At 41.5% G+C, this 25860-nt stretch overlaps 1 protein-coding gene across 1 annotated transcript in view; it reads left to right on the forward strand.

Moving 5' to 3' along the window:
- The window catches only part of LOC121821101 (uncharacterized), an 83298-nt gene that overhangs the window by 18213 nt on the left and 39225 nt on the right, over positions 1-25860 (forward strand). The window lies entirely within an intron of this gene.

Consider the following 25860-nt stretch of genomic DNA (forward strand, 5'->3'; position numbering starts at 1 on the left):
GATTCTTTTCTTCTGTTATAGATGTTTGGATATCTAAGGCCTTATGATTCCTGGAAGATGGGTATTTCTATTATCCTGGAAAGACAAAAAACAGACCCCTGCCCCAACCCTTGTTTGTTAAGTTTTTCTTACAACTTGTGGAGATGTCACATCTGTGGATGAGCTTTTGCTTCTCCTCATCAAGGGGTTTCTCCTGTTTGAATTGAATTTTTATTAATTTTGTTGGTATCTGTAGCTTTTCTTCTCTTACAGAAACAAAAGCAAAATCCCTTCCCCAACATAGGACATATCCTGGTTTCCATTCTGAGGTCAATACATCTTTGAAATAAACCAGTTGGTTTAGCTCAGAAGTTCTGTCTGTTGTCCAGTGTCTCTCCACAGCTGTTGTCCCTTTCTCTTCAGCATTGACAAAATTCAACGTTAATAAATCATTATGCAATCTATTTCTAGGAGTCATGGAGAGACATAAAGAAACACCTATTCACCCAGAAAGTCCAGAAAAAAAATATTCCACTCAAGTCTAGCTTGGTGGACCAGTGTAGCTGATGTTTTCTCCAGTCCTGTCCAACCCCACAGACCCTGCAGCCACTTATAAAATAATCACTCAGAAGCTTATATTAAAACTGCTCAGCCATTAGCTCAGGCCTACCACTGACTAGCTCTTACATTTAAACTCAGCCCATTTCTGTTTATCTATATGTTGCCACGTGTTCTGTGGCTTTACCTATGTGCCGTTACATGCTGCTCCCTAGATGGCGGGCTGGCGTCTCTTGACTCAGCCTTCCTCTCCCAGAATTCTCCTTCTCTGCTTGCCCCACCTATACTTCCTGCCTAGCTACTGGCCAATAAGCATTATATTTATCAACCAATCAGAGCAACACATTCACAGCTTACAGAGCAACATCACCCATCATTAAATAAGTTTCTTGGCATCGCTTACAAGAGCATGGATGACTCAAAGGCAATGGTATCACCAAAGAAGCCTGACACCAACATGACAGTGGTTCACAAAGGCTCATCACCATGGCAACAATCCCATCTAATCAGCCTTCTACCTCTTAGAACACAACTCCCTTAGCTTCCCAAGACCACACACAGCTGAGGGCCAAAGGGAGGCATGAGTAGAATCTCTGGTAGTGTTTGAGTGGGTGCCTCCCCCTTCTCTGGGGGAATGTTAACAGCTGCATTACCATTGCCACAGACTTAGCCTGCACTATTGTTCTGCTTATCTTGCTGAGGTGGCTGTGGACCAGATATTCCTCAGGTCGCTCAGCAACTCTTCTTCATGAAGGCCCATGGTCATGCTGTGTCTGCAGGAAGTAGCTTTAGTTTCCAAAGAACAGCTCATGGGAGAATAAATGCATGTCCCTTCCATTATATTAGCTTCTTGCTATGTGTGAAGAAAGCTATCTATGCTGAATAATGCACTTACTTGAGTCTACAGGCCTGGGAGATGTTTTAATCCCACCAAAATAAGACTGTGAGTCCCTTCCTTCATGAAGCAAGATTACAGGATGTGAAAGAAGAGAAACCTCTCATATACCACAGATAGCCAGGCAAACCTGGCTACACGGGGCAAAATGAAAATGTGAGGTATTTGTTATATTATTTTAAAGCCCGAGAGGATGATAACTGAGCACTAAACAAAGCCTAGAAGTGCTCTGTGCTGGGACTGTGTAACTGCACAGGTTACACACTTGGGAATCCAGCCCTGGAGCTGGGGTCATGATAAAATTGTTATTCTAAGTCATTCTATATAAGGCTTTTGGCTCTCCCAGGACTGTTCATGATACCTACCAGAAGTGGGGGCACTATTCCTGTACTTGTCAGCGGGGGGAGGAGCCAGAAAAGCCTCAAGGAGAGATGATATATACTCTAGGCTCTTTAGTCCAGGTTGACATTGGATACATCTGTCTTACTCAGCTCCACTTTCAGCTAGGAAAGGGGAAAGGATGGCCCCTCACTCATTCAGGTAGTCACTTTGTTGGCACACCTCTACAGAGCATCTGCTACACGCCATGCCCTGTGCTAGGCCCAGTGAGACAGTGGTGACAGTGACGTAGTTCTGCTATCCAGAGGGCCAAACCCTGGCAGGAAGACGCAGACTTGTAATCCTCACCGTCACCAAGTTTTTCTAACCTTAGTTCGGAAGTCAAAGAGTCAGGATCGGGAACAAATTTAAGAAATGTGTGGGTTCCTGTGCCTGAAACTCCTTGGAATTGCTCCCTGGTTGAGCCTGGCTTCCAACTCGGCTCCTAGGGTCAGTGCCTGCAAACTAAGCCAGTCACAAACTGCATCCTTTGCCAGCCTTCTATTATTGCCTTAGCAAACAGAATACATTTTTCTTTTTTAAAAGTGGCATCGAGAAGAATTGAAGAGTAAACAAGTCCAATTCTGGGTCCCCACCTCTACCTGGCCACGCGGCTCTGTAGAACCGCTACTGTTCAATAGCCAGCAAGCCAGGAGGTCAGAGTTATGCTGAGCACATGTAGGAATGGAGCACAGTTCTCTCTGTGTGTTTCCATGGTGACAGTGATAACAGCTTATATTTATAGAGCTTCTATCTCCAAGGAGCTCAAAGCACTTTACAGACACACTCTCTCACTTATGAAGAAGGAGAGAGAGAAAGAGAGAGACACACATACACACACACACACACAGAGAGAGAGAGAGAGAGAGAGAGAGAGAGAGAGAGAGAGAGAGAGAGAGAGAGAGAGGTGGACAAAGGAGGAACAGCGGATGTGGTGTGCTGTTATTCACATTTCACAGATGGCACAGCGTTGGGAAGTCATTGACCCAAGGTGTCATAGTAAACCAGTGACAGATGGCAGGTTGGAGGGACATGATAGTTCATGCAGCTCCTAAAACTCTTGCTGCTGGTCTTGGGCAGATGTCAGGGTGGAGCTACTATCTTCCAATGATCTAGCTCCACTCAGTGTCATGTGGGTGATCAGATAACTCTGAGAACATCAAAGACGTTTTCACTTAACTATTGATGGAACATACATGGACAATTGTTTTGTGGAGATTTGGTGATAAGGTCCAAAGTTCTTACAGCAAGATAGCCAGCAGGCAACCCCAGGCCTATGAAGCTTAAGTTCCCTCATAACCTCGGATGGAAAGTTCTTCACACACATGCGTGCACTGTTGTAGATGGCTTTCCTTCAGAGTGCCTCTAAGACCTTCGAAGGGAATGCTTCTCGGGTCTCTCTTCCTGTGACTTGTGCCTGATCTATGAGACGTGTGGGATGGCTCGGAGTTCTTTGAAGGCTGCAGCTTACAGAACTAAAAGTTCTATAAGTTTTACAAGTCTCATCTGCTCCTCTGTGTCTAAAAGATGCTATCCGAGAAAAACCCACCCCCTCCAGTCCCCTCATGGGGCAGAGAGGGGAGGTGTTGGGGGGGGCGCTGCTCCTGCTGCAGTCCGTCAGACTACCAATTGCTCCTCACTTCTTGCCCTCCTAGGATTTCTATGTACCTGCTCCACCATTTAGTCTTTGGAATATAGAAGCTATTTTCTCTTTAAAAGAAGAGTCATTATTCAGAGAGCATTCAGTTAACCCAGCCAGCAGTCCCCATGGCAACGCTGAGAGACACGATCCTTTCTCCTGTAGATCCTCAGTGGTCCTTGCCATGAACAAATCGCACTGTTTCTGGGGTCCATGACCTCGGGGTTTTGCTGCCCAGTGGCCTTCTGTCCGTTTAGGATTCAGGCACACAGGACTTGGTTCTTTGAGGAGCTCAAGTTTGTTCTCTGAAAAGGAATCTGATTCCTCCCCACAAAACATAACAGAGCCAATGGAGGCATTGAAGAAGGGGGTTTTGCAGAGGGCCTTCTGGGACTCCAGCATGTGACACTGGATCCACTCTATCAGTGGCCAGCAACAGCCAGCCAGAGAGAGCACATCTCCCCTTCCTTCACTTCCCACATGGACTGCGGTCACACTAAAGATCCTTCTGTTCCTTTGAGAGGTTGAGCTCCCTTGTAGCTTCTGGCCTTGGGCTCTGAGAAGGAGGAAGGAAAGAGTCCTGTTTCCTCTTCCGCTGTTTACATCCCTCGCCTTTGTTGAGTGGCCAAACTCTCTGCGGTTCTCAGTCACCACAGCCTGTTCTCAGTTTACCCATTCCTAACCCTTAAGGACTCTCTTGACCATCCCCACATCCCATCCCTCCTGCTTCTTCCATATAGGATTTCATCTTTCCCCATCACAACATTTGGCACCCACAGTGGCAATTCCTTATGTTAACAGAAGTTTCTAAATATAATTGAAGATGGTTTTTTTTTTTTTTTTTTTTTTTTTTTTTTGGTTTTTGAGACAGGGTTTCTCTGTGTAGCTTTGTACCTTTCCTGGAACTCGCTCTGTAGACCAGGCTGGCCTCGGACTCACAAAAGATTCACCTGCCTCTGCCTCCCGAGTGCTGGGATTAAAGGTGTGTGCCACCACCATGTGGCCGAAGATGCTTCTTGAATGTAGAAAAAAACTATTCAGAGGTTTACCTTTAGATTAAAAATTGATAGTCTGGGCCTGGAAAGATGGTTCGGTGGGTAGTGCTTGTCAGGCAAGTTTGAAGACCAGGCTTCAGATCCCTAACACTATCATAAACGCTGGGTGGATACAGCAGCCACTTGTAATTCCAGGTAGAGCTGGGGGATGCCCACAGCAAGCTGGCTAGTTAGACTACCCATATCGGCAACTCTGGGTTCAACTGAGAGACCTTGCCTCACTGAATAGGGTGGGGATGATGGATGAAGAATCCTAATGACAATCTCAGTTCCTCACATATGTGTACTTATGCATGTGAACAGGTACCCACACACACACACACACACACACACACACACACACACACACACACACACACTTAATAGTCTGGCCTGGCATGCTGATACATACCTATAACCCCAGCATCCAGACTTCCAAGTCTGAGGCCAGCCTTAGTTACATAGCAAGAATTTGTCCCAAAAACCAAAACGGAAGCCAAACCAAACCACTCAATAACAGACAATTAAAGTAAAAATCACTGAAGTGTCATTTTCATTTGGCTTTTATGTGTAATCATATCTTTAGTCTAGCAGAGCTTAATGGTTACTTGTAAGAGGCCTATAAGTAAAGGGCAATACTTTAAAATAGTTTAAACTGTGATTACATATCTGTCTCTCTTTCTGTAAACCAAAGAATGGAGTGAATAGACTACATCCATTTTTTTTACTAACAAACAAAATTTTCCGACGTATTTCAATATTTATATACATTTAAATCCATGAATATGTAAAAACTGGTTCCTAAAAATTTCTGATGCATTCTGATAAACTCAGCAAGAACTCAGAATTCCACACAAATAACTCAAAATATTTTAAACTGTAATTATATAGCTATCACTCCAATGGGCCTCCTATAGGCCTAATTTTGTAAAAAATTACAAATATACAAAATAACAAATATGTGAAATTTCTTTCTCTCTTTCTTTCTTTCTTTCCCTCTTTCTTTCTTTCTTTCTTTCTTTCTTTCTTTCTTTCTTTCTCTCTTTCTCTCTTTCTTTCTTTCCTCCCTCCCTCCTTTCCTCCCTCCCTCCCTCCTTCCTTCCTTCCTTTCTTTTTCTTTTTTGAGATAAGGTCTCACTATGTAGCTCTGGTTGTCCTGGAATTCACTATGAGGACCAGAATGGCTTTGAGTTCACAGAGATCCATCTGTCTCTTGCCTCTTGAGTGCTGTGATTAAAGGCATATGTGAACACCCGGTATAAACATATCTTCTTGCTACTGATAAGTAGAGTTGACCTTGGTAGTAGTTAGCATTCTTTTATGTTTGCACCTCTGAGGAATTTAACGTGCTATTCTGTTGAGTTTTGCTTGACTTACCCTGAGAGGGTATTAACTGAGGAGAAAATGGTGATGGTGTGTGTTGGTAGGCACCTGGGAATTTGAACCTTCGAATAACGGTCATAGAAGTCACTTTGACTCACTTGGCAGTTGGAAGCTATACTAGTTTGTGACCTGGCAGGATAAACAAACGAACGAAAACCCAGACCATATCCAGGCATGATAGATTTTCCCAGAATATGAAAGACCCGCCTCCCATAATGCCGCAGTTGGCTTAGTAAGAGAACTGAAACACGTGGACTGAGAACTCTGTGTTGCACTTCAGTGTAGAAATATGATGCTAATGACTCTGAGAACAGAATTCACAAAAAGTCACGATTAGCACTTGTAACTGTGTGTCTGCAAGGGGCCTGTGTTCTCAGAAGGAACCGCACTTGGTGGGAGAGATGTTTGACTCAGATCCTGCAATGACGTTCAGGGCCCTTCGGTCTCACCACATACAGTAATGGATGTCCTTGTTGTTGTAGGCAGATGTTTCTTTCCTGCCCGCCAGTTCCCAAATAGGCTACACCAAGATTTAATATGAATTACAAATGCTCGGCCAATAGCTCAGGCTTGTTACTAGCTATCTCTTACATTTTCAATTAACCCATATTTCTATCTATGCTTTGCCACATGGCTTGGTACCTTTTCTCAGTACAGCATGTCCACCTTGCTTCTATCTGTGTCTGCTTGCTACTCCTCTGATTCCACACTTCTCAGCATTCTTTGTTTGGCTCTCCCCCTAAACTTATCCTGTCCAGCTATTGGCCAGTCAGCTTCTTTATTAAACCAATTACAGCAACTTCACACAGTGTAAGGGAATATTCCATAGTTGTGTCTCAGAAGGTTCTGTGTCTGAAACCTGGTTGGACATCCCCAATCATTTGGATAAAACTTAAAGATTGTGATGGTGCCCAGGTCCCACCCCAAACCTCCAGAATCAGAATTTCTGGAGATCAAATGTGCATTTAAATCTCTGTTTTGTGGCGGATACATAGACTTAGAAGACATTTCCCATATCTGAACTATATCATTTGATAAGGTTTAGGTATATAAACACCCACGATCCATCACTACAGTCAACAGAGTGAACATATCTGTCACCCCACAGTTTCCAAGTGACTTTAGGCCCCTTTTGTCACCTCTCTCTCTGCCTCTCTCATGCAAACAGCCATCTGCTTTCTGTCAGTATAGGTTAGCTTGCCCTTGCTTGAGTTTTATATAAATGTAATCACAGAGTATAAACTCAGTTTTAAAAGCACCTGGCTTTCCCTTGGCATGGTTATTTTGAGACCCATCTATATTGCTTTTTATACTATGGGGGGAGGGAGGGGTAAGCCCCAACTGCCAGGCTTAAGGCAGCCAGCTTGCTCCTACCATCTCATTCACAAAGGTTCCAAACCACTCCGTGCAGACTTTAGGATACTTCAACTCAGACAGGTGCATGCGTCTTTCTGATTTACTAGGTGTGGGCACAGCTTACATTGAGCCTCAGTAGCCCTTCTTGCCTGGGTGCCCCCACCTTCTTTATGTCCCATTCAATGTCACAACACTGATACCGAGGGGCTGACCCCAGTGACTAAAGTGTGGCTGCCCAGCACACACATGTCATCTCTTATATGGGCTGAGCCCTGTGAGTTTCAGGATATCATTCTCTAGGTCAGGTCTTCCAGCCCTGGTCACTGGAGTTAGCAAAGTTGGTACAGACCGGGTTCTCAGCCCCCTGCTGCTTAGCTGCCAAAAATATTCCTGCAACTGGACGTCACTTTGGAAAATGTTTTACAAATAGAATTTCTTGGAAAATATTTTAATTTTCCTAATCAAAGTAGGATGTGCTGTTCTTCTGGTTGACAGTTTCCAACTGGCTGGTCTTAGGTCCTGATATCCTTCTGGTTCAAGGGATTTAAACTAGTAAAAGCCTCCAAAAATAAGGTATTCATGTATAAAAAAGATTTTGGGGGCTGGGAGGTAGCTCAATTGGTAGAACACTTCCCTATCATGTACAAAGCTCTAGATTCCATCTCTAGCATCTTAACAAAAAGATGTAACCCCCTGTAATAACTCTGGCACTCAGGAGGTAGAGATAGGGGGATCAAAAGTCCAAAGTTCTCCTTGACTGTGTAGAGAGTTTTAGGCCAGTCTGGAATATATGAGACCCTGTATAAAACACACACACACACACACACACACACACACACACACACACACACACACACACACCACACACACACACGGTATTACTATGCCGTTCAAGCTGGCCTGGAACTCACTATGTAGCCCTCATCCCTCTCTGCTGTCCTCCTTTCTCAGCCTTCCTCACGCTGGGATCATAGGTGTGTACTAATTCATTGCTTTAAAAACTGTAAGTTTTGATGAAATACTCAAATAGTTGAAAGGCATAAAGCAAGATCCTTATCTATACACGATAGCAAATGTTTTGATAAGGGAATTTTCCATGGGTTCGTCAGTAACATTTTCCTTTTTGAAAGCTGCCTAGGCAAGAAACCACTTTAAAAATGCTGATGAATGTTGGTATAGGTATATAGACATCTCTTAGCTTACAGAATTCATCTTATGTATCTTACTTATAATGACTCTTCTCTGGGAACATTAGCAAACCCATACTATAAAGAAGGCTTATGTTTATCAAATCTGTTACAGGATATCTTTAGCAAAAGTTGAAATCTCACATAACCTTTCTTTACAAAGACCATTGAAATGAATAAGCAGTTGTGAAAGGGAAATTGAAAATTAGGTGAGATTTATTGTTGGTGAACATTGGCCTTTTTATAGATTTAAAGTTTAACTTTTATATGAATAGGTTGAAGGCAAAGTACAGAATCCAAGTGTACACTAGGCTCTCAGCATAAAGGGACATGATCAGTTCTGAGCACAAAGAGGCTTGACTTCTAAGGTCACCTGGGTTATTAAAAGCTGTCCTCTGTCAGCCAACAGAGGGAGATAAATGTGCCTGGACCCCAGTGTTTACAAAACCAGGGGAACTATAACCTACCAGTTAACCTAGTAGGTTCCCTATAGCTTAAATATTCCAGGTGTACAGATAGGAATTTATTAAGTCAGTCACTCAAGTCAGGAAGGCCAAAGAAAAATAATAACTATATAATTAGTATATACCACTCCCAGATGAGGCTGATTGCCCAGGTCACATGCCCCAAATGGTAATCTATGCCATGCCTTGATGAATCTGAAATTTATGTTATACTCCCACTTTTCATCCTTTTTTTTTTTTTTAAAGACAAACATGGCTTTAAATGTTAAGCTTGGCCACCATTACATAGTCAGTGACCAGAATCATGGTCTTGTCTTCTCCATGTGTCAGGCTGCCTGAGACCAGAATTTGATCTCTGTAGCTTCTTGGCCTAGTGATTCAGCTCATGGTGAAACTGTAGAGTATGCCCCTGTCTACACTGAGGCCATGAAATAAAACATTGTCTAGCCATAAAAGTCATTTCCCTTCCTCTCCTCAAGATGGAGGCAGTCTGATCATGGGTTTTAGCAGCTTAGATAGATATTCACTGGAAACATAAACACTAGAGTAAGACTTTGATAAGGGCTGGAGAGATGATTCAGTGGTTGAGAGCCTGTATTACAGAAGTACCAGAGTTCAATTCTCAACACCCACACCCGCTGGCTCACAACTGCCTGTAACTCCCCATCCAGAGGACCCAGTACCTCTGGCCTCCATGGGCACTCACACACATGTGACATGCACACACATATACACTCAAGTAAACATAAAATAAATCATTTTAAAAGGTATTTTGATAAGGAAATGGTAGGGAATTTTCTTAGTAATTAAAGAGTTTAATCTGCCTAGGAAGCAAATGATTTTAATAGTCTCCTGTCTGGAAATACTTGCTAATTTTTAAAAACCATTGTACATTATACATTTAAAATCCCATAAAGGTACTTTTGTAAATAGCATGAAGGGCATCCATGAGAGAAGACTCTTAGTAAAGGTTTGGCTTCAACGCTCAAAAAATTCAATCCTGTGAACTTGACTATGAAATGCATGACTACATGTAGAAACCTGGGACTAAAATGGGCACTCGCTAACATTCAGAGGACAGACTGTCTGGGATAAAAGCCTCCATCAGCACCAAAGCTTGCCTGAGGCGCACAGATCGGCTGTATTGACTTTGGCAATGCCTCTGCCTTGTTAGGCCAGTGAAGTTAACTGGCTTTGGAAATTGAATTAGTAACACAGCCCAGATCCCTCTGCCTCTCTTTTGCTTGGGTCATAGTTTGATCTGGATGAATGTGGCACGACCCTCTTTTTTTGCATTCATTCCTGCTTATCTCTGGGTCAGGACCTAAACAGCCTACCCTGAGGAGAGGCCGGCCCCCTGAGAACACCGTTCTTCTTGGCTGTATATGTCCACAGGCGCTTAGTGTCCATATAAGGAAAAGAGAGCCTCTATTTACTCTGCCGAGGATGCTCAACAAATAGTATTTGTCTACAGACATATGTGTGTCCAGTTAATCCAGTTTTCAGGGAAAAACTAACACGGATCTAGCTAAAAAGATCCTGCAGTGGGAGAAAATGTTTTGACACTTGCTTAAGCAGTTCATAGGATACTCCTTCGACCTTGCAAAGTTTGAAGGAGACCAGGCAGGTGTGGCCGAGGGAACCAGGTATGGGGGAGGAGGGTACAGAGGGCACTGATGCCTGCTGGGACTAGACCTGAGGGGGTCCGGACAGGCATGGATTTCTGAAAGCCAGAGAGTGTCTGACCTGAAGGGGCCTTAAAATGTTCCTATAAGCCTGCGCTTTCTGGGTAAGGAGGCATAGTCAATAGAAGGCTGCAGCAGAGAATGCAGCTGGCGAGGGACAAAACCAATGCCCACACGCGGCGTTCCTGACTCCCCATCAAACCACACTGTCTTCTGACTGGAGCTTTAGACATTGGTAGGAGATAAAAGACCAAAATCAGCGCCTCCCTCTTGACTTTGGGCTGACATTGGGCTCCAGTTTGACGCTGCCGAGGGCACAGCACCTGGCCAAGGTGACCTTGGTCTAAGAGCTTACGTTTCCAGGAGAAAGGTGAGTCCCGGGCACTTTCATTTCTGGAAGGAATGCCATGGGGAATCTGTTTTTACCAGTCATGCATGTTTCCTTGGTTCTTGGACGTGCAGGCAGTTTTGCTTCCTGTCCATTGTCTGTCAGGGCAGCTGCCTGCATGCTTTAGCAATCCTAGAAAGCAAGCAGATTGTTTTTTCTTTCTTTTTTTTTTTTTTTTGAAACAGGGTCTCATACAGCCAAGTCTTAAACTCACAGCGCAGCCAAGGACTACCCTGAATTCCCGATGTTCCGGCCTCTCCCTGTAGAGTGCCAGGATGATGGGTGTGCACCCGCACACCTAGTCTGTGCACCACTGGGGGGTCGAACTCAGAACTTTGTGCGTACCAGCAAGCACTCCACCAGCTGAGCTATATTCCCAGCAGATTAGCCAAATTCTTTAAGCATTTGAACTGACCTCTTTTAAATGGTTCTTAGAGCAGCTGAGCCGGTGGCTGTTCCCCGTGAAACTGGAAAAGGGAAAAGCATTTCACAGAGCCAGGCTTTCTCAATGCGATGGAGGTTAAGAGTTTAATCCATATGACACAAACGCACAACCATGAAGAGTGACTTCTGGGGCTGCGATGACTTAGCCAGGGCTTGCCACACCAGCGCAAGGACCTGTGTCTGGAACCCTAAGCACCCACATAATTGCAGTGCTGGGGAGGTGGAGACAAGTGAGTCCATCTATGGAGCTTGCTGGCCAGCCAGTCTGGCCAAATAAGTGAGCTCCGGGTTCAGTGAGAGACCCTGTCTCAGAAAATAAGGAAGAAAATCACGGAGGAGAACGCTTGACCTCTGACCTCCACATATACAAGCACTTAGGTGTGTATACACAGATATACGTGCTGTCTGACTTAATCCGAATGTGGAAGTGTTGTGAATGTTAAAGACAGAAACACAGGCAGTACTTACACTGAAAGGATTCCTTTCCTTGCGGAATTTTATCGGCATCAGCGACTACATGGCTCAATTTACACATGAGTCAGACCAGATTTTCAGAACCCATTAAAGTTGTATAGCATATGAATCTCTTCACCCCATGTCATCATGTTCACCACAGGTGAACAATAATGATCGTTGGCTTCTACTATTAACTCACATTAGATTGAATTTCATTGTATTTTATGAGTATGGATTGTTTTACCTGCATGTATGTGGTCTGTGCACCACCTGCACACCTGGTCCTAGAAGACCCAAGATGGCATTAGAGCCCCTGAAAAAGGATGTTGTGAGCTAGCTGCCATGTAAGTACTAGGAACTGAACCTGGATCCTCTGGAAGAGCAGACAGGGCTCTTAATGGCTGAGTCATCTCTCCAGGCCCTTAAAGATTATTTTAAAAACTAATAACATACGTCTTTTCAAATGTACACACAATTAGGAAAAAGGAATAGAAACATACCATCTTAATTCTACCATGCCCCACTTAATCACTCTGCTGTGTAGCTCTACAATATATTCTGCTTAAGTGTAGAATTAGTATATATGCAACAATAACACAGCATTAATACTAAAGGCACTGTGGAATATATGATAAGACTGCTCATACTGTTTTCTTTATATTTTACAACATGCGTTTTTATCAATGTCTTGTGAATGATTTTTAATCTTGACTATTATAAGTTTACAGTATTATCTTATATCTGTATGTGCACATACATTCATACACATTTCACTGGTGTGCTACTGGCGGATATTGAATTGCTTTCAGGTTTCATCTATAACAAATGGCACTTCAGCACACACCCGTCAAAATAAATCTCTGTGCATGTCCTCAGGTGCTGTCCTGTCAAAAATTTCTGAAGTGGAATTGCTTGGCCAGAAGGCACACTTCCTTTAAGTGTTTTGCCACACATTGTAGATGTAACCAACCGTCTTATTAAATAAGAAACACAGAAACAATGTAAAAGAGAAAGCCGAGAAGTCAGAGCTCAGAGCTAAAATCTCACCCTTCCTCCTGCTGTCCCAGCTTCGCGAAAAAGAGACCTACTTCCTGTCGGTTCGTTTTTTTAAAGTATGTTGTTCTGCCTTCTCATTGGTTGTAAACCCAAACACATGACTGCCTCGTCACTGTCTGAATGTACAGCCCCCTAGGTCTTAAAGGCATATGTCTCCAATGCTGGCTGTATCCCTGAACACACAGAGATCTTATGGGATTAAAGGCGTGTGCCACCACCGCCACACTCTTGCTATGGCTCTAATAGCTCTGACCCTGAACACACAGATATCTATGGGATTAAAGGCGTGTGCCACCACCGCCACACTCTTGCTATGGCTCTAATAGCTCTGACTCCCAGACAACTTTATTTATTAACATACAATCAAAATAATAATTCAGTACAATTAGATTATCACCACATTTCCCCTTTTCTATTTTAATAAAAAGAAAAAGAAAGCAAAAGGTTATAACTAACAAAAGAAAAACTATATACAAAAGTACAATAACTATATACAATATATACAAGTAATAAATACCTAAACAGGTATTTGACAAATCAGAGAAAATAATTCCATTATCTATCCTATTTTGGTAATCCCAAGATGTATCTAATGTACTTTCTATCCTAATTAATTTTCAACTATAACTAACTAATCTTCAACCATAACTAACTAATCTTCAACTCCCTCAGAGACCCAAGAAGGGAATAATAGTAGCTAACAAAAATAAAAACAGGAAGTGCATGCAAGCAACTTCCAAAAAATTTTGTGAGTTGACAGAAACAGCTAGCTGCCTGGGCAGTCACCTGAGGTTTCTCCGCGGTGTTGGGGCATCATCTTCAGCCTATAGGCTTAGTGTATCTGACAGACTCATTTGTGAAGTAGGATGTACACAAGGTCAACAGTTCAACCTCACATTGGGTGAGAGCAGTCCACGTACCAGAAACACCTGAATTCCACTAGTGTCCTGTCATGATTCAGGATTTTAAATTCTGGAAATTGTTGACAGTTTTTTAATTCAGCTGTCCATTCTTCTTGGCTGTATATATATGGCTTCATCTCAGCATCCCCTTCTTCTCCACATCCCTCTATTAAATGCCAGTCTACTTTTGAGAGGCATGAGCTTTCAGCTGCTGTTCCATTGTACAACAGAATCCATCGGCCCTCTGCCTGTTAAGCTGCCTTCGAAGAAAAGGGCACCGTACCTTTTCCGGATGCGAAGGCCACTTCAGGGATGGGGCCATATTGTCCTGGCCTCAGAAGATGCCTTTTGATAAAGCCATAACCACACTTGTTTTGGCAAGAATCAGTAGTCCCTTGTTTCGTGATCTGTCTGTCCATTTTGTCCTGTTGATTCGAGGATACTTTGTTGTCCAGTGGCTAACTTTTGCCAGAATGAAAGTTGACTCCATATGCAGTTTCTTCAATGCCCATATTTTCTCTAAAGTAGATTGGTACTGCCAGGAGCCGACATGTCTCAAAAAAGAAAAATTTTCTAAGTTATTAAAACATTTTAAATGCCATATTCTGTAGATCTCTGAAGGGTTTGAAGATGACCTGTCTAAAACATCTCTGCTCAATTTTTAAAACATATCTAATATGACTACAAGTTCTATGATAATGTCTAACTACTAGCTTTCATTTCTTTATATCCTAATAGTTGATAATAATAACATTCAAGGATCAGAAATTTGCATTACATTGTTAAATGGATGGAATAAATACAATTAGAAATATACATATAGCATTTTCTAACAATATCAGTTTCAAATTTGTGTACAATATAAAACAATTCAATCCAATGTAAAGTATTTAAAACTAGTAATTGTCTTTTTCTTTTCTTTCTTTCTCTTTTTTTTTTTTAAACAAGAACCTTAAATCTAATCTCCTTTGCTTAGCCTTTTTCCTAACCCTTGACAATAACTTGTAACCAACCCCCCTAAATATTGAAAATTATCCCAGACCCAAAACCCATTAAAAAGACCAAAAAACCACCCGCCCCACACCACCTCTTTGGGAATGTGGGCGTCGTATTCTTAAATTTGCTTCCTGCTGGGTATGGGCGAAGTTTTCTTTATCCTGAAAGAAAAATTTTAGGTTAATTGTCAAATTCTAAGAGAGGTAACTATATCCTTCATTATCCAGTCTGTGTATAATGCCAAAGTTCAGGGTTTATCTCAAGTCCTTATTCAAGTAGTCTTTGAGACTGGATCATCTCAGCTAGTCATCTCAAAATTGCTCTGAGCACCTTGTAGTTCAAAGCTGATCTGTGGATGATGTTTGTCAGCTTAATGATATTATTATTGTCCACATGGAATTGTTGTTGTTGTGGGGCCCCATCTTCTTTCTGGAGACTTCAGTTGATGTTAGGCCTGGCCATGATTTCCTGCAGAAAACTGATAAGAGACTCGAACACAAAAACATATATATGCAGCTAGCCTTTTTTCTAGAATTAGTTAGTACTCTATGTGACCATTCATATCTTAACAAAGTTTAAAATGTATATATATATTAATCTTGTAAATTTTGATATAAAATTTATACTTTGAGAAAAGTTTAAAGAATCAGAATAGAATCAAAGAGTTGAGATTAGTAATAGAATAGTCCCTTAATTAATTTTGCTTTTGTCCTGTACCATAGCAGAAGATGGCTCTTATTCTGGCATGATACAGGGAGTTTGCATTTTCCTTTTAACAACATGCTTGATTTTAAAGAAGGAGAGAGCCATTCTCCAACTCCAAAGTCAGCTTTAAATTTTAATTGAACTGGGACTATTAGAAAACCAAGAGTGTTAAATCTTTAGAGAAAAGCAGAAACAAACATTTAGGAAGACATAAAATTTTTTTAGATAATATATACCCATACACCGTTTCACTCTGTTTTTTGGGATAGATGATTTGTCCCTTTTCTTCAGTTGTCTCATTTGTCCAGTGTTCTTCAGATTCCTTAACCTTCATTCTCCTAAAAGACAAAAACAAAAACCTTTCCCCAAGACTAATTTTGGGGATGTTTCCTTTTGACAAGTTATTATCTGATTAAATGAAAAGGCATGTTTTATTGATACAAGTTAGTTTAAATTGGATGTTCATGCTGGTTGATGAACTATCATCTCCTCTAATTAAGAGGTCTCTCTTGTTCAAATCGAACCTTTATCAATTTTGATGGTACCCACAGCTTATCTTCTCCTGTAGAAACAAAAGCAAAACCACGTCCCCAATGTAATACATACCCTGGTTTCCATTCTGAGGTCAGCACATCCTTAAAGTATATAGGCTGATTTAATTCTGTAGTTTTTTCTATTATCCAATGTCTCTCTGCAGCTGTTGTTCCTTTCTCATTGGCATTCAGAAAATTCAAAGTTAGAAGAGCATTATGCAGTCTATTTCTGGGGGTTTTTGTTACCCATTTCTGTTTATTTAGCATATCCTTTAGAGTTCTGTTTGATCTTTCTATAACTGCTTGACCTGTAGGATTATGTGGTATGCCTGTAATATGCTTTATATTGTAATAAGCAAAAAACTGTTTCATTTTAACAGAGACATATGATGGAGCATTGTCAGTTTTGATTTGTGCAGGTATACCCATGATGGCCATAACTTCTAGCAAATGAGTGATTACAGAATCAGCTTTTTCAGAACTCAAAGCAGTTGCCCATTGAAATCCTGAATAAGTATCGATAGTGTGGTGTACATATTTCAATTTTCCAAATTCTGCAAAGTGAAACACATCCATCTGCCAGATTTCATTTCTCTGAGTACCCTTTGGGTTACATCCTGCTGGTAATGGCGTCTGATTGTAGAAGGAACAAGTAGGACATTTCTTTACTATTTCTTTGGCTTGTTGCCAGGTTATGGAAAAATCCTTTTTTAAACCTTTACTATTAACGTGATGTTTTTTATGAAATTCTGAGGCCTCCAGCACATTTCCTATCAATAATTTATCAATTTCATCATTGCCTTGTGCTAGAGGGCCTGGCAGACCAGTATGGGATCGAATGTGAGTTATATATAAAGGATGATTCCTTTTCCTGATTGTATCTTGTAATTGAATAAATAGTGAAGTTAATTCTGAAGCATCAGGGATAAATTCTGCAGTCTCAATATGTAACACCACTCTTTCAGCATACTGAGAGTCAGTTACTATGTTGAGAGGTTCTGAAAAATCCATTAATACCAACAGAATAGCATACAATTCTGATTTTTGAACTGAATTATACGGACTTTGTACCACTTTACTTAAATTTTCTGATTTGTAACCTGCCTTTCCTTCTTTGTTGGCATCTGTATAAAATGTACGAACTCCAGATATGGGTTTTTGCCGTACAATTCGAGGCAAGATCCAATCAGCTCTCTTTATAAGATCAATTCTATTGCTTTTGGGATATTTGCTGTTAATTTCTCCCAAAAAATTACTGCAAGCTCTTTGCCAAGGTTCACTTTCTGTCCATAATTTTTCAATGTCCTCCTTAGTTAATGGTACGACAATTTCTGCTGGGTCTATGCCTGCTAATTGACGAAGTCTCATTTTTCCTTTGTAAATCAAGTCAGAGATTTTTTCCACATAAGTTTTTAATTTTTTATTTGGTTTATTTGGTAAAAATATCCATTCCAATATAATATCTTCCCTCTGCATTAATATTCCAGTAGGAGAACGCCTAGAAGGTAAGATAACCAAAATGCAATCCAGCTTTGGATCAATACGATTCACGTGTCCTTCATGCACTTTCTTTTCTACCAAGGCTAATTCTTTCTCAGCTTCAGGTGATAATTCTCTTGGACTATTTAAGTCCTTGTCACCTTCTAAGGTTTTGAACAAATTAGTCAGTTCATCATTTTTTACCCCAACAATAGTTCGTAGATGAGAAATATCTCCAAATAATCTTTGAAAGTCATTAAGAGTCTGTAGTCTATCTCTCCGAATTTGCACCTTTTGGGGTCTAATTTTTTGTAGCTCTATTTTATATCCTAAATAATTAATAGAATCTCCTCTTTGTATCTTTTCAGGAGCAATTTGTAATCCCCAGCGAGGCAAAATTTTCTTTACTTCTTCAAACATTATTTCTAAAGTATCTGCATTTGAGTCAGCTAGTAAAATATCGTCCATATAATGATAAATTATAGATTTAGGAAATTTTTTACGTATCACTTCCAATGGCTGTTGTACAAAATATTGGCACAGAGTTGGGCTATTCAACATTCCCTGTGGGAGGACCCTCCATTGAAATCTTTTAACCGGTTGAGAATTATTATAAGTAGGCACTGTAAAAGCAAATCTTTCTTTGTCTTTTTCTTGTAAGGGTATTGAAAAGAAACAGTCTTTTAAATCAATAACTATGAGAGGCCATCCTTTTGGTAACAGAGTAGGCAAAGGCATCCCAGATTGTAGAGAGCCCATTGGCTGAATTACTTTGTTAATTGCTCTAAGGTCTGTGACCATTCTCCATTTACCAGATTTCTTTTTAATAACAAATACAGGAGAATTCCAAGGGCTGGTTGATTCTTCAATATGCTGAGCATTTAACTGTTCTTCTACCAGCTCTTCTAAAGCCTGGAGTTTCTCTGTTGTTAAAGGCCATTGCTGGACCCATACAGGCTTGTCTGTTAACCATTTTAAAGGTAGAGCTGTTGGTGTCTTTGGAAGATCATCAGTTATTATGCCCTGTTCTTGTATAATATGGATGGCTGGTGACCACTCATTAGAACAATATCTTCTAATATTTCTCTCAGTAACATGTGCTAGTTTATGATTTGTTTCTGAGATTGGAGGGATGTTAATCTGAGTATTCCATTGTTGCAACAAGTCTCGACCCCACAGGTTCATAGTTATGTTAGCCACATATGGTTTTAATTTTCCTCTCTGTCCTTCTGGACCTATACATTCGAGCCATCTTGCACTCTGCTTCACCTGAGATAATGTCCCAATTCCTAACAGTTGAACGTTTACCTCCTGAAGAGGCCAAGTTGGATGCCAAAATTCTGGTGCTATTATGGTAACGTCCGCACCTGTGTCTACCAGACCAGACAACAAAACACCATTTATTTTTATCGTTAATTTTGGTCTTTGTTCATTAATAGAAGTTTGCCAAAAAATTTCCTTTATGTTTTCTCCTGAATTTTCTAATCTCTCTGTTTCATCATTCTGACCAGCATGATTTATTCCAATAGGCATTTGGTTATTTAATCGCTCTCCAGAGCAGGCATTTCCTCTATGGCTGCCGGAAAGGTTTGAACTGGATTTGCACTGGGGGCCTGCCTGAGGCCCCTCTGGGAGTTTCCCGAAGACTGAGGCAAAGGATTACCCTGTCTGTCCTTTGTTGATCTACATTCGTTGGTCCAGTGTTTTCCCTTACCACACCTTCTGCATACTCCAGAAGGAAGGGGCATTCTGTTGCCATTGTTCCTTGAAGAAACATTGTTTCTGGAAATGACCTGTCTACAGTCCCTTTTCAAATGTCCTTGCTTTCCACATCCAAAACATCTAACACTCCTCAAACCTTTTGAAATTACTTCTCCTACCCATGTATCATCATGCTCATCAGCTTCAACATTAATTGTTTCTCTAATCCAATCTTCCATAGGTGCAGATCTTGCCCTTAATGGCCTGATTATTCTTTTGCATGCTTCATTCGCATTCTCAAAGGCCAAAGATTCAATTATTGCCTTACCAGCTTCTGAATCCGAGACCGTTCTCTTTACTGCTGAAGCCAGTCTTTGTAAAAAATCTGTAAAAGACTCTTTTGGGCCTTGCTTCACCTTTGTAAATGACTCAGATTTTTTTCCTGGTTCCTCAACTTTGTCCCATGCATTCAAGGCTGCCGTTCGACATAAAATTAGGGTTTGGACATCATATAAACATTGTGCTTGTGCTGAAGCATATTGGCCTTCGCCCATAAGCTGATCCTGGCAAACTTGTACTCCTTTATCTCTCCATTGTTTTTCTATATTTTTAGCCTCCTCCTTAAACCAAGTCAGAAATTGAAGTCTCTGGCTGGGTTCCAGAACACCTTGTGCGAGGTCCCGCCAGTCCTGTGGTACTATCCTATTATATGTTGACCAAGTGTTTAACATTTGCTTTACATATGGGGAATGCATGCCATAAGATACTATTGCCTCCTTAAACCTTTTTAAATCCAACATTTCAATTGGAGCCCAAGTATTTTGTGTAGCCATTTGATCAGGCATCTGCTGTACAGTTACAGGATAAATTAAGGGTGACTGTGTGAAAACAGGCTTTCTTTCTGCAACCTTATGATCCCGACTTGAAACAACTTCACTGTTAATTTCTTCTGTCTGAATTTTTACAGGTTTAACAAGTTCTTCTAAAGCTGTTATCCTGGCACTTAAATTGACTATCTTTTTAAATATTAAAATGTGGATAATTATAGTGATAAGGTGCATAATTCCACCAATACTAATATTATATAGTTGTTCCATTGCCAGACTGCCTAAAATTTCGAACAAAAACCAATTTTCTTCCAATGTACACAGAAAACCCATTTGTTTTTTAATGTGGAAAAAATTCTCTTTTAGATAGTTTCCTTTAAAATATCTGATATATTATGACTTACCAAATCTGCGTAGAACAGTAGAAATCCGAGGGGATTTTCAAAGCAGCCACCTAGTGTCCCAGGTGTAAATCCAGAGAGAGAGAGAGAGAGAGAGAGAGAGAGAGAGAGAGAGAGAGAGAGAGAGAGGAAAGAGAGAACGCACAAGAAAGCGTAGCCGGCTAAAGCTTAAATGCAGCCACGTGTTCCCTCTTGTGCCGAGTCAAGGCTTGGGTCTGGCTTCCTTAAGCTCCGACCACGTGCGTTGGCTTTACAGGCAGGGCCCTGTTCGGCAGGGCAGGTCTGAGTTGTTTGTAGCACCGGCTTTAGGCAAGCTGCTCACAGACCTAGGCCTGGGCTAGAAGTTGCTACCCGGACTAGGAAGCCGGCAGCTCAGACTAGGAAGCTGGCAGCTCGGACTAGGAAGCTGGCAGCTCGGACTAAGACGCCGGCCGCTTCCTGCCGCTTCCTCCGCCGCCTGCCACCGCCTGCCGCCCTTGCGGGAAAGCGGACCTGCCGCCAAGCCAAGCGGTTTTTAATGGATTCTTGTCACGTTGGGCGCCAGATGTAGATGTAACCAACCGTCTTATTAAATAAGAAACACAGAAACAATGTAAAAGAGAAAGCCGAGAAGTCAGAGCTCAGAGCTAAAATCTCACCCTTCCTCCTGCTGTCCCAGCTTCGCGAAAAAGAGACCTACTTCCTGTCGGTTCGTTTTTTTAAAGTATGTTGTTCTGCCTTCTCATTGGTTGTAAACCCAAACACATGACTGCCTCGTCACTGTCTGAATGTACAGCCCCCTAGGTCTTAAAGGCATATGTCTCCAATGCTGGCTGTATCCCTGAACACACAGAGATCTTATGGGATTAAAGGCGTGTGCCACCACCGCCACACTCTTGCTATGGCTCTAATAGCTCTGACCCTGAACACACAGATATCTATGGGATTAAAGGCGTGTGCCACCACCGCCACACTCTTGCTATGGCTCTAATAGCTCTGACTCCCAGACAACTTTATTTATTAACATACAATCAAAATAATAATTCAGTACAATTAGATTATCACCACAACACATCATTAGATTTCCCTGAAGAAATGATGGACCCCAAACCCGTGAGCAGTTACCTTTCTTTGCAATCTCCTGTGTGCTATCTTTTCCCTCCACGGTTTACGGAGATACACTTGACAAGTAATGAAATCCACTCACGGTTAGGGAACATTTCAGTGAGTTTCACGCAGTCCGACGTTGTACAACTCACAACACAATCTAGTTTCGAGACATTCTCCAGGCAGTTGCTTTTGGAGTTCATTTGTTGGCGAATATGTAATTGAAAGCGGTGTGATGGTGTAATGATTAGGTTTTAAAGAAGTTTTTCTGGGCATATATCAAAAGGTGGACCATTCAGTCATTCTGGAATGTTTCCTTGTGATTATTCCCAATCAATTCTCCCCTCAGTGGAGAAACCAGAGACCTGATGCCCATCACTATAGTTCCTATTTCAAATAAATATAATGTGCTACATGTGCGATCTTTTTGAAACTTAATCATGTTGCTTCATGTGTTGAGGGTTTGTTACCTTGTATTGCTGAATATTAGAATACAATATAAGCATGTCATAGTATGTTTACCATTCTCCTGTTTCTAGATTTGGATCTGTTTTTAATATAATATTTTTACTAATTATTTGAAAATTTCATACATGCATAGAATATATTTTGATCATATTTACTCCAACTGCTTCCCCAAGTCCTTCCAGATCCATCTATACCCCCCGCCAGCTTTGTGTCTTTGTTTTTTGTTTTTTTTTGTTTTTTTTTTTTGTTTTGTTTTTAATTCATAACATACCGAGTCCATTCTGTGCTGCTTATATACTCAATGGTGTGGAGCCATCGGCTGGATCATGGTTCATCTACCAAGGACAACACCCTTAAAGACTGACTTTACTTCCCTAAGAGGCCATCAAAGGTCAGTAGTTCCTCAGCTAAGGTTGGGACTCCTGAACCCTTTGCCCTCTATGTTAAAATGTTCATTAGCTGATCACAGCAACCACAGCTGCTGTGAGTTCATGAGTGCAGTGGGCCTGTCATGTTTAGAAGCCAGTGTGCATATTGATCCTGCCCAACCTCTGGCTCTTACAATTGTTCCTCTTCTGTGATGGCCCTTGAGGGAAGGAGTGTGATACAGTTGTCGCATTTTTGGATGAGTGCTCCACAGACACTTTGTACTCTGTACTTTGATCAGTTGTGAGTTTCTCCTTGAATTGCCATCTACTGCACAAAGAAACTTCTCTGATGAGGTCTGAAGAATATATGGATATGAAGACATGGGTTTAGAGAGCATTTTGATACAATATCAATTTAGTAAAATAATGGTAGTAGGTTCACCCCTAGGGCCTGTAAGTTACTCAACCATAGTTGTTGATCACATTTACTGTACCAGGCATGTAGTTCCTCCTGTGGATCTTGCCTCAAATCCATTCAGTGGTTGGTTCCTTCCATAAATTCTGCGCCACTATTGCGCCCATAGATATATCTCACCACCAATTGTTTTCAGGGCTCACAGGGCAACAGCTGGGTAAGGTGGAAGTCTGGTTTGTTGCTATTGTTGCCATTTGCTTGTTGCTTTAAATTAGGGAGAGATGGCTCAGCTATTAAGAGCAGCTGCCACACTTGCAGAAGAGGGGAGTTCAGTTCTTAGCAGTCACATGGCAGTTCACAACCATGTCTAACTCCAGTTCTGGGGCATCTGATGCCCTCTTCTGGCATCTATGAGCACTGCACACATACACACACACACACACGCACGCACGCACGCACGCACGCACGCACATGCACACGTGTGCGCACACACACACAAAATGCACACATGTACCTGTGATACACTTACATGTGATACACTTACATACATACATACAGGCAAAACACACAAAAAATAAAATTAAAAAAAATTAAGTTTAAAAATTATTATTACATTTATTTATTGTGCATGTGCGTATGTTTGTGACTATACATGTGGAAGTCGAATGATAGCCTCTGGGAATCAGTTCTCTCCTTTCACTATGTGACCCTGGAGATTGAACTCAAGTCTTAAGGCTTGGCAGCAAGTCCCTTTACCCACTGAGCCATCTTGTCGGCCTGTTTCTGGGTTTGGATATAAGTAAGGGTTACAATGAACACTTACATACAAGGGCTTCTACAGACAAATTATTCATTTTTTCTTGGCTAAATAGCTGGGCACAAAATTTTTAGGTCATGAAGTAGATCTATGTTTCAGCGTTTTAAGAAACAGCTAAGATGTTTACCAAAGTGGTTGTACCAGGAATTGGGAGATGGCTCAGCAAACAAAAGCACTTGCTGTGTAAGTGTGAGGACCTGAGTTCAAATCTCCAGAATCCACGTAAAAAGCTGGCTGTGGGTCCCATCATCCTTTGTGGCCTTCGAGGTGGCTGCCATCTCTTTCCAGGCATCAAGGTTGCCCTCCAGCCTCTGCTGAAGCCTAAGATCACCAAAAAGAGGACCAAACTGACATGTCAGAACCCAGAGGTATAGACAAGATTCAAGGGCTGGATCATGATGCCCGACATTAGTTACTGGGGCAGCAAGAAAACCAAATACCTGCTACCCAGTAGCTTCTGGAAGTTTCTGGTCCACAATGTCAAGGAGCTGGAAGCGCTGCTGATGTGCAACCAAGCTTACCATGCTGTGATCGCTCTCAACACTTTGTCTAAGAACCACAAAGCCATCGTAGGAGGAGCAGAGCAGCTGGTCATCCGTGTCACTAATCCCAATGCTGGGCTGCACATCGAAGAAAATGAGTAGATGGCTCATGTGCATGTTTTATTTGTGTTGAAATTAAATCACAAAACTGGGGGTCGGGATGCTGGTGGTTGGGGAAGCTGGGTATGGCCTTGCTTGCCTGTAACCCCAGGGTGAGGAGAAGTGGCCACAGGAGGATAATTAGGGATTGCTGGTTGTCAGCCTAGCTGCAGGGTCAGTGAGAGAGCGAGAGACCCTGTCTTAAGAGAGTAAGTTGGAGAACTATAAAACAGGATACCTAATATCTTCTTGTAACTTCCGAAAATACACAGATGTGTGTGTACTTGCACACACATATGTATATGTACCACACACACAAAATCAAAATCTCAGCATTTATACTAATTTACACACTGGGCAGGGCTCTGTTTATTCCAGTAGTCAATGCTTTAAATATTTTTTCACTTTCGACACTTTATGGACATATAGTGACACCCCATTTTAATGTTACACCATCCTCAAAATGGGGTCACATTTTCAATCAATAAGGATGAATAATTTTTACATTTCCTGATTGTTCATCTAAATCTCTTCATAATGAAAATTTCCATATAATTTTTTTAAGTTAAAAAAAAAAGACACTTCTGTTAGGGTTTTCTAAAGAAGCAGAACTGACTAGATATGGGACTTGTTAGTTAAATATATGTATCTATATTGGATTTATTAGACAGATTTACAGGCTGTGGTCCAGGTAGTCCAATGAGGGGTGTTTCACCAATAAAGGTTGGCAGTTGTTCAGTCCCCAGGGCTGGATGTCTCAGCAGTCCCACTCTGGAGCTGGAGTCCTAGAAGTTTCCTGGAGAGCTGCTGGTCCTCGGTCTATGTTGCTTCCCAAGGAAGTTAGTTCTAATCCAGAAGGAATGTCGAAGCAACAGGATAGATAGACTTGCCAGTAAGAGTGAGTGCAAGCAGGCAAAAGGCAATGCTTCCTTCTTCTAAGTCTTTTATGGAAGAAAACAGGGACTGCCTTCAGAAGGTATAGCCCAGGTTTAGGGTGAGTCTCCCCACCTCAAACAATCTGATTAGGTAACACCTTCCCAGGCATGCTGAGCACCTTAGATTCTAGTTGATGCTAGAGGTCCTCAAGTTGACAACTAAGTCATTACAACAACTCCCTAAGCATCTTCTAAGCTTGTTTGGACTGTGAACTAGTTTTAGATTCTATCAGTCCAATGTGACTTATAGAAGTCCTGCTTTTTTTTCTTCTTCTTTTCTTCAAATTGACTGTTGGTAGGGAAGGAATACAAGCTAACTTCAATTTCATTATTTAACAAATGAGGTCAAATGGGTGAAGGGAACTCCAGCGATGGAGATGGAGTAGTGTACTAAGCAAGTAGTGTATGGCACATGATTGCAAAAGACTATGCCTAGAACTATAGTAGCTCAAAGATCTGAACTCACTTTGTTTTCAACTTTAGAACAGGGTAAGTCTCCATTCCATTAAAAACAAAACAAAACTGTTCTGCAGGATTGAGCAAAAGAAGAGGTTGTTTTTTAATCATCAAAGAAAGGCTGAAAAAGCCAACAAAGAAAAGGGGCGTGGCCACTGGAGAGTCATTTTCTTGTGAGGCAGGTGATGGACAAGACAGGAATAGTGGGTGAGTCAGCAGGGGGCTATA

The sequence above is a fragment of the Peromyscus maniculatus genome, chromosome 11 (genome assembly GCF_049852395.1).
Source record: "Peromyscus maniculatus bairdii isolate BWxNUB_F1_BW_parent chromosome 11, HU_Pman_BW_mat_3.1, whole genome shotgun sequence".
Lineage (NCBI taxonomy): Eukaryota > Metazoa > Chordata > Mammalia > Rodentia > Cricetidae > Peromyscus > Peromyscus maniculatus.